Source organism: Pleurodeles waltl, chromosome 6, assembly GCF_031143425.1.
Source record: "Pleurodeles waltl isolate 20211129_DDA chromosome 6, aPleWal1.hap1.20221129, whole genome shotgun sequence".
Lineage (NCBI taxonomy): Eukaryota > Metazoa > Chordata > Amphibia > Caudata > Salamandridae > Pleurodeles > Pleurodeles waltl.
The window spans coordinates 1,202,993,118-1,203,006,769 of NC_090445.1; the positions used below are offsets into that span (position 1 = coordinate 1,202,993,118).

Sequence of the window (13,652 nt, forward strand, 5' to 3'; positions counted from 1 at the left end):
CACCCACTCCCCCTGGAGCCCGCACACTATAAGCAATGACAGGAAGACCTCCTACTGTGTCTCCTCTTCACGTGCAGGCCGCACTCAGCTGCCCGCGAGCGGAAAGTGCAGTGGCTGGGAACTGCGGGATGTGGCCTTCCTTACAACAGCCGGGCCGCTTTAGAAGTAGTGTGGCAAGGCAGGTGGCGCCGTTTCACCAGCCCCACAGTACCATTAAGGTAGGAGGTGGTGGTCTCCGTGACCCATGTGTGTCATCCAGGCCAGGCGTTTCCTTCTGCTCCAGCGGTGGCTTCTCTCACAATGGCAGGGCACTTCAGTAGGGGTTGACTGATGGGCACCGTCGTAGCCCAGGTGATGTTTATGGGACAGCCCTCATCCAGCAAGGACAGACATGACTTCCCAAATCTGTGCTCAGTCCTAGTAGCCGTACCCCAAACTGGCTCCAAGTCCCTCCGAAAGTGGGCACGTAGAGCTCTACTAGCATGCGCACAATTCTGTTTATAAGGCACTGGAGCGGGGGTGCGAATCAACTACAGAGCCCAAGAAAAACAGTGCTCACTGCTCACTGAGCGTTTGAAGCCCCCATTAGCAGAAAAGAAGCGCTCACCAGGTGCTGATCAAGAAGCCTGGGATAGATGAAGAGCTCCCCATGCGCTTGGGTGAAAAGTGACTGCTGGGGATGGACCCAGAGCCCCACAGACAGTTCTGGGGCAGCCACCAGTCCCAGGAGGACACTTAAAGAGCGACACAAAGCAGGAAGCAGGTAGACCAGCACAATAAGGCCCTTAATGGCAGTTCTTTCTGGAAGTCCAGCAGTGCCTAGGTAGTCCAGAGACAGGGAACAGGCTGGCAGCAGGACAGCATACAGAAAAGCAATCCAGATGAGTCCTTTGGGCCATCCAGCAGACCCCACGCAGCAGGGTAACAAAAGAAGAGCAGTCCAGCAGTCCTTTTGGCAGAGGTTCACTCGCAGTTCACTCTCCAGTTCCAAAAGTGCTCTCTTATCAGGGGGGCAGAGGCCCTGGGGGAATAAGGTCTTGGCCATCCTCCATCCTGAGGGCTTAATAGGAAAAGCAGGGGGAGTGGAGTTTGCTAAGTTCCAACACAAAAACTGTTGCAAAACTGCATTCTCCTGCATGCTCACAGCTCAGCGTTTGCCACTGTGTTGTTCATGTACCTGACCAACATTCAATACCAAGAGTATCTGAGTTTTAACAATGTCAATGTGTATTATTGGACCCAACATCACAGTTACCAAGGCCCATCACATGTCATATGTCCAAATGGTGCCTGAAAATCTTACAGCATAAATAAAACATTCAAGGATTCATGGTATATCCCAAAATGTAAATGCATATTCAAACCTAAATGCAGTCTGCTTACAGATATGTAATTCCCAACATTTGTCAAGTGTTGGGGAGTACAGGACGTGACCTGACTGCAACTTCCAGGAGGTCCTGTTTCTGTAACTCCAACCACCAGCCCAGTGTTTACTTCTCCAGATACACCTGTTCCTTAACTCTCAATTAAAGTACTCACATGGGAGTATACCATATGTATAGTGTATGTAGTAGAGAGAGTGACCTGACTGCAACTCCCAGGAGGCCTTGTGTCTGTAACTCCAAACACCAGTCCAGTGTTCAGTTGTACAAATACCTGTTTAGCAACTCTTAATTGAAGTGTGCTCACTTTGGAGGATACCATTTGTTTAGTGTGAGAAGTAGAGAGAGTGACCTGACTGCAACTCCCAGGACGCCTTGTGTCTTTCTCCAACCACCAGCCCAGTGTTTACTTGTCCAGATACACCTGTTCCCTTACTCTCAATTGAAGTTTACTAAAATGTACTCACCTGGGAGTGAGCAATTTGCAGATCATGCTCAACACAGAGACGTGTCTGTCTACCTAGATCCATCTTGACCTGCTAGCCCAAGATACAACTATTGAGGACAGTAATGACACCTTACCAAGTGTGTACAACAAGTATTTCTAAGGCCTCAAGCTGCATAACCAGATTGGTATCGGCAGAAGAAACATTGACACAGCACTGAGCACATGATGACTCCACCCACATATACAACGAAGTTCTGTTTGTGTCTGCACCCCACTCAACTAGGCCTCAAAATGGTCAAAGCCATATGTTGCCTCTCCACTGTGTTGGCTTCACTGGTGGTAAGATGTCATTTTCAGTCAATCTTCCAAAGTGCAACTGATCTGCACATCTCATGAGCTGCTTGTGTCAAATAGTTTTGCATGCTTCACACATGTCACATCAAATAACCCAGTACCCTGGTAACTTGGCACAATAGGATGACCTACAACTTGAGACTGTCCAATGTCTCTACTTATCTGTAACACAAAGCCTTTGGAGGTTGAGGTCACACTGCAACCAGTAACAATGTATGTTCTTCATCAACCGGTCGAGCTGCCACTGGGCACACGGAGGCCACAGAACAGACTACCACTGCCCCCTTCGATGAAGCCTTCAGTGAAGACAACACTCCTGGACTTGTGGACGGGGAGGAAGGTCCTGGCCCATCTGAGTAACCTGGTCAGATGGCAACAGTGAGTCTCATTGTGCCCACAACATCACCTCCCAGGCCTAATGCTTCAACATCCCAGTCAATGATGCGTCCCTCCCCCCACCCTGTGTACCTAGCACAGTTTCCACCATCTTGTGCCCCCACGTCTTGGATCCTGAGGTGCAACTGGACACTCTGAACAAAGAGGGTCCTGGACCTAGTTGGAGAGGGCAGCTTGTGGCAAGGGTTCAGGCTTATGGGGGTGGGGTGCATGGGAGGGATGCTGTTGACCAGCAGAGTGAGGCCACTGGGGCTGCTGTCATCCAGGACCCCATCAGCCACGTCTTGGGGGTGTCTGTCAGGAGTCTCATGGAGTGATGGGCCAGGTGTTAACTGAACTCTGGGACATTAAGCAGTTTCAGATGGTCATGATTGACAAGTGGATGTCCATAATACCAAAATGGGCACCCTAACTGGGGTGCTGCAGGAACTTAACACCACACTGATCAGGGCTTTATTCCCAACATTAATCTCTTCCTGTGTGGCAAGGACGTCATGGCAAAATACATCTGTGGCAGACACAGGATGACAAAAGCACAAACTGCTGCAGACACCCCTGCCTCTGCAGTAGCTGATTTCCCCCCTCCCCTCACAAGTGGGGATGTCCATGCAAGAATCCAGGAGATTCAGATGGCAAGACACCCACCACTGTCAACAATAACCGTCTTCCTTAATGTCCTCCTTCGTGTGTCACACATTCACTCTGTGTACTGATCCTGAACCATTTTCCATTTGCAATGGGAAGAGTACTCTGGACTTTGGACTTCCAGTGCTATGGCATCTACTTCAATGATTTCATTCACCATGACTGACCCCTTTGCATTTAAATTTTTTGTCGAGTCATTTCACATATATTTTCTATTAGATGTAGCTTCCCAATAAATTCACCCATCACTAACCCATTGTCTGCTGACTTTAATGTCACATTTAGCTCTGTGGCTATGTCAGACCATGTGAACCATACGATTAGTATCTAAGGTATTTGGTCAAGATGGGATATGTTGCATGTGCACATTGTACAGCTCAGGGTTACCATTCCACACAAACACATACATGCAAGTGTCTTGTCAAAGAAGAATTTTTATTACATTCTTCAGTACATAGGTTGTCAATATGTCTGAAACATTGCAAATGATATATGATTGAATCATACTGGGTAAATTGACATATTTATAGGTACAGACCTCCAAAACATGGAAGGAAGGGATTTGTCAGACATTGTCCTGTAGAATAGGCAAATATTAAAGTGGGTGATGTCATCAGCTGGAGAACTATCACCTACCCCAGCAAAGTAATCCAACATCATATAATGCAAGACTCCGACTGATGACAGTGCAACAGTTTCTGGTCACAGGGTCATTGCAATCATTGATCATGCACCCTGTGGTATGATATAAACATATATCAGTGATTTGGCACAGGTGCTTTGGCCTACACTAATGAAACACACCAACAGCTACATACAGGTCATACAAAAAGAGTGTGTCAATGTGAAGAGTAACTCGGATGATTGTGGCCTACGACTACATATTCTCAGACCGCATGATGAAACATATGATGCATCAGGGCCAAAACAGGACAAGAAACAAGTCCACTGGAGTATTATAAACTTCCATCCTAACACTGTGCAAGCATCTTGGCACAGGTCTCCTACACCCAGACTTTGAGACCTACAATCCCCGGAACAATTCATGTCCACTTTGTATGTCAGAACAGCATCACATACCTGCAAATGTCACAACTCTGAAATGCCCGCATGAAGATGTCATGAAGAAGGTACCTGAACAAAAAACAAAACAAGGAGGATTGACATGAAACCATACATATAACTCAAGTCACATAACAAGCGTCTAGAAAACAAAGTACATTGCAATACATCTGACACAAAGCAATATTTCCAAGATATGGATGTGACAAAAGCTACCTCATCAAACAGCCTTTGACTGATTTTGGCTGAGTATCAGCTCTCTCACTATTTCAAAGAATCATCTCCACACAGTCTCACAACTACAGTACATTGTACAGTCAAAGTCATGGTATCACTTGATCTACTTACACTTGTGAGAAGAAGCTGTTGATGTGATCTTGTCGCAAGTCCGCTCCTTCTTCACCACTGTCATCTTCATTTGGCATTTGAGGATTCTCACCCGGTGGCAGTGCAGGCTCCCCCTCTTCTGGGATGTAAGGGATATTCCTTTGCAGGGCGATGTTGTAGAGCATGCAGCATGCCACAGTGATCTGACAAACTTTCCCGGGTGAGTAGAGGGCTCCCCCAGTCTTGTCCAGAAGGCAAAATCTGACCTTCAGAGGCCCAAAAGCCCTCTCTACTGCCCGCTGTTATTCCCTGGGCCTCATTGAAGAGGGCTTCCCCTGGCGTAGTTGGATTCCTCTGCTGCACTAGTAACCAAGAATGGTTTGAATATGCTGAGTTTCCTGTTTAGGAATGAGACATAAGTGCAACAATGAGTCACTCACGTCATGATTGTAGCACCTGACATTTCTCACACACAATCACGACACGTGGCTTACCAATCAGCCTGGTCCTCTCTGGTTGTAGTTTTGACATCAGTTGGGGTGCAGTGCTGTTCCGCATTATGTTCCGCATTATAAAGGAATCATGGGCTGATCCAGGGAAAAAGGCACAGACTTCTGAGATGTAAAGATCAGATAAACAGATAACTTGCATGTTGATAGAAGGAACGTTTTCCTGTTGTGATAGGCTTGTTCATTGGCACCAAGTCAACATGTGTGCCACCAATGTCTTCCATAACATGTGGGAGGCACACAAAACCATAAAAGTCAGCCTTCACATTGCCAAAATCCTCACACGGGAGGGAACCTGATACAACTGTCAATGTGTTTCAACATTTCTGATAGGAAATCTCTCAAGACAAGACTGAAAATAGGTTGGGACATCCCAGCAGATATGGCCCACTGTATGTTGGAAAGTCCCTGTGGCCAGGAAGTCTAACAAAGGGTGGTATGCATGTTGGATTTGTGTTTGCAGGCATTGGATCTGGCTCCAACTGACGGCATAAATCCACTATTGTTTGCCTATTCAGTCGGTACAGTAGTATTATGTTGCTTTCCTCCATGGTTTGAAGGTCTGGCAATGGACTGTACATTGGAGCCTGTCGCATCCTCCCTTTACCAGGGTACCTATGTGTGAAAATACATAAGTGGGAGCATTAGTCACTGTGTCTACACCAACATACATGATGTATATGATGTATACCAACTGAATCATGTGACAAAACATTTCAGACTGGAAATACTTTATAAGCAGCACACATCACAGCTGTCACCTACATAAGGGTCGAATATTACTCCTATGGTTGACAAGACATGTGTCCACAACATGGATTCGGCCATTGCCCAACTATCTGCTACTCAAATGCCCCTCAAAATTTAACAGTCTTTTCTGATCACCAAAAATACTGCAAGCCGTCATATGCCATCGGTGCCCAGCAACACATTACACTGGTGATTGTGTAGTAGTACCTACACAACAAGACTGATCTAGGATGTTTGTGATGATATATTGTAGTTGTGACACATTTAACAGGGTCATATTCTGTATTTCGAACCGCCAAAATGGCGGGTGTCTGACCTACTCCACTGGACATTAGGAACCGCCTGTGGTGGAAGTCGTCCGCACGGTAGGGGGTACCAACCACGGCAGACACAGTCATAGGCTAACGTTGTTGCCTGTGGTGTTTACGTCAGTGGCTGTGGCCGTCGGCGATGATGACTGTGTACGTGGCATACATGTACTCCGCGTTTTGCAAATTCAGTCACTTGACTCCTGACACTGCTGTCATCAACGCCTCCACCAATTCAGCTGCTGTGTGTTGCCTCTAGGATCAATCATGCCATGGCCAGCAGGTGAAAGAGCCCCTGCTTGTGGACAATGTCCTCCCCCTCTATTGGCAGCTCTATGGCTCACCAAAGGAGCAGATAAGAATCTCATAGACACAATTGACTCTGTTCAACACCATCCTTTCCCTCCTCACAGGCTATAATTTGCCCCTATGTGCCAGTTAGACTTCTTGTGTGCCTGTTGTCACAGTTTGTGTGGCATCAATGGGATGTACATGGTGTGGGTATTAGAGAAAAGTGCTATACAAGGCCTTGAAAAATCATAAAAATGTTACTAGACCTGCAGGTCAAGTAACATGAATAATCTACTCGACCATAATTGTAATGTACCTGACCCATAAACAGGTCTCTCATTGTGTGATCCTATGCAATATTTTAGTTTACTGTTGCCTTTTTCTTCAACATCGCATATGAGTGTACCTTCAAATATGTGAGCTCAGCATTTCTGCTGTACAAAAAAACTTCTTTGATTGAATAGAATAAACCTTTGCTCCATGTATAAAAATATTTTAGCCCACATTTAGGTGACTCATGATCCATTACTTGTCTCTCAGTTTATTAATAGCATTGTTACCAGGACAGGTGTGTTTCTAGGTTTATGTTTACACACTCACTTACAATAAATATTTTTATTAAAGCATGATGTAGTCGCACATCTGTCATTTACATAGAGAACATTTCAAAGAAATGCCCAAAAAACCTTCCCACTAACTTGCAGCATTACTGATAAAACAATATAATGTATTAACAATCTGTGAAAATCAGGTTTCAGAAAACATTTTTATTCTTTGCACATCACCAAGTAAAGTGTTCTGACTTGTTTTCATCCTATTAAAATATTTTTTTCATCACACAAGTACAAACAATGGGCTTTCAGGACTGCTGAAATATATTTTGAAATGTTTGTACACTTGACTTAGCTATTTAAACATTGTGTGTTAGTAAAAACCTGACAAAGTCCTGAAACTCTGTAGTTGGAAGGAAAAATAATTGCAAGACAAATTGACTTTTGACTTTTGACAAGAACAAGATTGAAAGGCTCTTTATTGCTCCTTCAGTTTCTGACTGAACAGAATACCTGTTCTTTATCAAAGAGGCAAGTGGGTGAGTAGATTTTTTTAGGCCTGTATATGGTTTGGACATTCACATTGTGATGTGTTTTGTGGCATAGATGCTCCTTGTGTTGGATGCATATATCTGGGAAAGGAGAGTTTACTGCCATACAGGGACATTTCTTTGAATATGATGGTTGTAAATGTCATACAACATGTAAGTGCATGACAACTTGAGCTGTGTATGCATCTTGTTTTGATCTTGTAATCAATTTGTATTGTGCCTTAGATTCACACCCCACATCTGGCCTGGCCAGATTGTTGTGTGAGAGGCATATCATGACTCAATGTGCCCTTCAGGTTGCCACACACGCCACATTGATGATGGCCACATGATTTACTGTCATGAATGGAAGTGATGGACATGTGAGTGTCATGTAGGTTCTTTATGCTCAGCCTTCAGAGAGGAGGGCCTATCTCATTTATCTTCCAGTATGGGGCTTTCTCCAGGCTGTGGGAGAGTCACTGTGGCATTGCAGCTGTAGCACTGTGCACACTCCTTGTAGACCTGCACATCCTGTCATGTGGCCAATAGGCTGTACTGGCAAAACTTGCCCTGAATGCCTTAGTCCATTGACTAGATGAGGAATGGGTACTTAGGTAAATGCCTGAACTAGTCTATATGTGCATTTTGCATCATTGTCAATGTGTGTCTTTGGCTCATGACCTTTACTCCCACAGCTCTGTTGTCACCTTTACATAAGTCATATTTGTCCAGTACAGGTGTATTGCACATTTGAAAAACCCACAGAGCAGATAGTGTGTACATTCCATGGAGGCCATGACTTGTGACTCAGTAGCTTGGTTACATAGCAGGAATTAAACCAAGCATACCTTTGTATGTTGGATGCCATCTCTGTAGGTTTGCTACGTATGGTCAAAGGTGTGTTCTGTGTTACAGGTACATACCACAGAAACCCACCCTGAAGTGGCATGAGTCTGCATTTGGTAGGCCACATGTCCACACATGCAAAGGGAAGATTCTTTCCTTTACCCACCATGCCAGCCTTTCATTGTCAGTCAAGTGTAAGGGTGAAGTCTGTGCTACGGTAGTTGCCTGTAGGGACTGTATACAGTGAGTCAGTGTTGCAGAGTGTAAATGTGTTGGTCCAGTCAGGCCCAAGGAGGTTACTCTTCAGAAGCCACAATGGTGTGTAGTGTTTCATTGTGGCTCTCATCACAATACATGTTGACTCTGGGCTACCTGATGTCAGTAGCCTTGCTTAGTCGGTGTAGGTCATGAGCAGGGTAGTAAGTCGGTGTGCAGATAACTCCAAAAGTATGTAGTAATGCCCCTGTACTTATCAGCATGTGTGATTTACACTTGTTGGTGGGTTACCAAGTTTCAAAGTTTGTGCTTGGTGTTTTTGACGTGTGTGACACAACCATTTGGGTCAAAACATGTGTTTGTAACCTTTTGATTTTTCTCTTACATTCACAAAAGTCAACACTCATCAGAAGAAGGGGATTTGGAGAGCCGTTGCCTGGAAGGTGTGGAGCCTGGGGGTCCATAGTCAGTGTAGTGCCCACTGTCCAGGGAGGTGGGAGGACCTGGGAGACTGGGCCCAGAAGATCGCTGAGGTCCTGCTCGGGCTGTCCTCCCAATGTGGGTGGGACGCACGTCGGATCCTGACACACCCTCCTCCCCCCCAAATTCTAGTGGTGGCCTACCCGGAGCTTGATGGGCATTTGTCTGGAGCACAGCAGCTGCAAGGGGGCATATTCCTGCCTGTCACATTGCCAAGTTGATGTGTTTGGTTCAGCTATCTCGCCCTAAAGTTTGGGGATGGGCTATGTGTGACACACAAGATGAGTAACTGTTTGTCTAGGTATGGAACTTGGTGCATGCTGATGTGTCTTGTCTATTAGCCCAGTGACCTAGTACGCAACCAAGTAAAGTCTATAAACAGTTTACTCTCCAGGACCAACACATGGCTGTGTATCGTGATCAAACAGGTAATATTGTTTGTTGTAGTGGGTGTAATTGTACACAACCGTCCACTACTCTTCAGTGTGACAGCCTGAAAAGAATGACACAATGGATGACTGTCCTCAGCAATGCGTCTGCTCAAGTGAGTATATGGGCATCCGTCCCATCAGGCTACTTGTCTTCAGTGTGTCACAAGTGCTGATGCCTCACCACTGTCTGTCATGTGAAGGTGGCCATCAAACATGTGACAGAGAATACATTGCTCTTTGGATGCAGTTACAGAACAATACTTTCCCTTGGTAAGTGGGAAATGTCCATTGGCATGATTTGTGTGACATCACTGTTGCCATCATTCCTTGTGCCTACATGTTACCATGTATTGCTTTCACTTTTGACAAATCATTTTCACTGCTGTTTCATGCATGGTCTACCTGTCTTCATAGGATGATTTCTATATTCCCTCCCATATGATGCCATATGCATGGCAACATGTGTTTGGAATTGAACATATGTTATGGGGCTACATTTTATGTGGTGCCACAGACAGAAGTGTGTCACCATTGATTGGTGGCTCACACATATCCTCACCCATTATTGCATGTCATTTGGCATATACAACTGCAGTAGCAATGAAGGACATAACCGGTTTTTACAGACAATGTGCATTTCCATTCCGTTGATGTGGCATCCCGTAGCAAAGTGCACTGCAAATGTGAAAAGGGGACTGTTCTTTACCTAACTGTTGGCATGCATCATGGAGTGACCTGCAGTTATGTGGAAATCATGTGGTTGTGTACAACCATTCATCCACGGAAAGCTGTGTTTGCAGGACAAAAATGGAGACAGTGATATGGCTTCCCATTGGGCAGCATGTTGAGGGCCTTCTACAAGTACTTGAGAATCCCTGGGCCTCTCCAACATTCAAAGGACTATTGGCTTCTACTGATTTAATCATAGTTTGTCATTGTCAGGGGTACCAATCAAGAGAAGTAATTTCCCTGAGGCTAGCTGATTCATTTTGTTGTTGATTTTGGGGACATCCCCCTGACATTTTGCACAATTTGTCTCCAGCGTACATTTTGGTGTTAGATGTGTTATCGATCTGGGCAACATTAGTACAGCCTCAATGATTCCATTAGAACAATTTACACATGATGAATTGAGCATTGTTGATTTGTTTCCAGTGTGACATGGGTATTTCCAGGTCACCTTCTTCAAGCTACTTTACATCTGTCAGCAACACTCTGGGATTGTGAACCATCATTTCTTCATAATGTAGTACTGGGTAGCTGATGATTAGCTATATGCATGACCTTGTGTGTGATCTGTGTAGATGAACTTGGCATTTCCCTACTATTCTATGACAACAGGTAACTGAGGAATGCTACATGAGGCAAACCATTGAAGGTGATAAGGTCTCCTACTTGTTCAGTGGGTACTGTGATTGCACAACTTCACCCATGCAATTGGAGTTGTCTGTGATTCTGAATTTCCTGTGGGCAACTGTTGTCAGTTCATGTGGTATGCATGCATATGGTGTGGCAAATGTAAGAGCCACTTTGGTGGAGTTTATTGCTAGGGGGCTTTTTTACGTCATGGTAATGTTTGCTAATCACAGCTGTTGTTCAATTGTGATCAAGAACATGTAGTGACCCAATTTCTCTTTGTATTGTCAGCATCATCCCAGGCAAGCGAAGGAGACACGGCGGAACCAAGTGGGTAAACTTCTGGCCACTGCACCTCTTGTCATGACACCACAGACCTGAAGGGTGAGGGGAGTGCAACAGAGGACACAGGACTGACCTCGTCATCTTCTAATTCTACCTCCCGTGACCACTCCCTAGTGCTGGTGGACCCATCAGGACCTGGTCTTGTACTATCCTTGTCCATCACCCAGAGTTCCATTGCATCCGGTTGGCCATGCCCGCTCACCCAAGAGGATGGGCGTCTCCTTCACCCAGGCACCTCACCCCTAGCCCCTGTTACCTCTGCTACCCTGAGTGAGGAGGCTATTGGCCTCTTGAGGAGTATCTATTTGGGGTAGACTGCCATTCTGAATGCCATCCAGGGTTTGGACATCTAACTCCAGCAGACCAATGCATACCCGGAAGGCATTCATAGTGACATGTCTTGCCTACATATTTTTTTCAGGCTCTGGCCTCTTTACTGATGGCAGCCATAAACCCCCCACAATCCTCCTCCCACCACCTCTCTCTTACCAGTCCAAATTCCTTATTCCCCTACCTGTTTCAATCACACAGACACACCCGCATGCACCCACTTCAACACACGCAAGCAGCACACATAAACACAAGCACCACAAGACACACTGGCAAGCAAGCATTCAAGTCACCCATAGACACCACATCAGTCACCATTCCCACAGATACCCCCCCACCACCACAACCACCGACCCACACACCACAACCACCACTGACCCACAACCACCGTACCCACAGACACCAAAACACCCAGTGACACATCACCACACCCACCATATACCACCTCACAATCCACAGACCCACACGCCTTACCACAGACACCACCACAACACCCACACATACCCAGCACATCCTCTATACCCCCAGACCCGCACACCTCAGACATGTCCCCAGACAACACCCACATACACATCCACCACATCCAACCATACCCTCAGACACACCCACACACACATCCACCACTCCCACATTACCTAGCAATGCCACCTCACAGCCCCCCAAGACACACAAACATCCACACACAACAGACACCACCCACACCGAAGCATACCTCACACACACACACCAAAAGCATCAACACCCTCAGGTAAGACCACCACTCCCTCAAACTCCAAAACACCAATCCCTTCTGAAGACCTTACCTGTTGTCCCAGGGAAAGTTTCCTTTTTGACCTTGCCATGTTCCCTGTGACCTCCAACCCCCAAACCCAAGAGGCCCCCACCTACATCCCAACCCATCCCCTCCACATCCAAATCCTCCCCTGTCACACATGCCCCCCATGCAAGTACCTATACCCCCCCCAAAGAAGCCCACCCCACCCAAACCCACCCATACCAAATCCGACCCCAACCAAGCATTATCCCTGAGGTGCCTGCACATCCACTCGATACACCTTCCTGTGGAAGTTCCCTGGCAGTGATTGGAGTCAAGCTTGGGGACAATCATGTGCACAGACTACAATTAGACTGGCCAGTGGCCTTTGCTCTTCAGCATTTATTTTTAATAAACCCAAGTTGTGGTTTTTGGGTACACATTTGTCCTGCCATTACTTTTCTACCTTTTTGTTGTTCCTGAGTAATTTGTGTTGTATGCCTACAGTTGTGTGTGTTTCACCATGACTGCTGACCATTTGCCATGGTTGACAAAATCTGACTTTGTCGGCAGTGCTGGTGTCACCCCGGACAAGGGTAGATGTTGACTGTGTGCATATGTGGTTGGTAATTCAATTGGGGTGTCATTGCGTTGTGTTGTGTTTGATATGGTAAGTATTTGGCTGGCCAATGTCAGCATGTATTGCGTTAGATTTGTCCCCCTGATATGTATTGGGTATTCACCTCATGTGTGAAAGCTAGAGTTTTGTTTTTCCACACGTGGAGGTTGTTCAGTTGTGCTACCTTCCTTTATTAACTGACCATGTGTCCATTTTGATGTATGTCCCTTCCAATTACTACACCTACATGTATAGCCCATGCTGTTGCTGTTGTATTTGCTTTCTTGACTTGCACATATGCATTTGGCAGATAGGCATGTATTGTTTTTCCCTGAGGGCTAGTTCCCACGCAAATGGTGTTTTGGGCCATTTGCAAAGTGAAGTGTGTCCCAGATCAGTATCCTTCCAGGAGCTGCTCCTGATCCCCCTATCCCATTGTGCAGGTATTGTTTCCATTGTGAGCTTGGGATATTTGTCTCACAAAATATCGTGCATCCCATTGAGCTTCCATTGTGTTACAATTTGGATGATATCTGTGGGTCCGCTACAGGGATGTTTCATGGGAGGGGTATTTGTGTTAAATGACTCATCCATACATATGTGTCTTCAATCTCACAACAGTCCATGGCATGTGATCAGTGTGAGGGTGTCAGTTGAATTGTGAAACACTGTTCTGTACACTTCACTGACCCTGAAACTGGGAGGAGCATATATGTGTT

General features: G+C 45.8%; 1 protein-coding gene across 3 annotated transcripts in view; it reads left to right on the forward strand.

Annotated features, from left to right (window-relative positions):
• ARL6 (ARF like GTPase 6) overlaps positions 1-13,652 on the forward strand; it is an 811,945-nt gene that overhangs the window by 158,303 nt on the left and 639,990 nt on the right. Inside the window, exon 2 of one of the 3 annotated variants that reach the window (XM_069240507.1) lies at positions 11,177-11,215. The exons of the other annotated variants lie outside the window; for them this stretch is intronic. The gene's annotated coding sequence lies outside the window, so the exon portion shown is untranslated. The remainder of the gene's footprint in view (positions 1-11,176; positions 11,216-13,652) is intronic. 3 annotated transcript variants of the gene reach the window in all.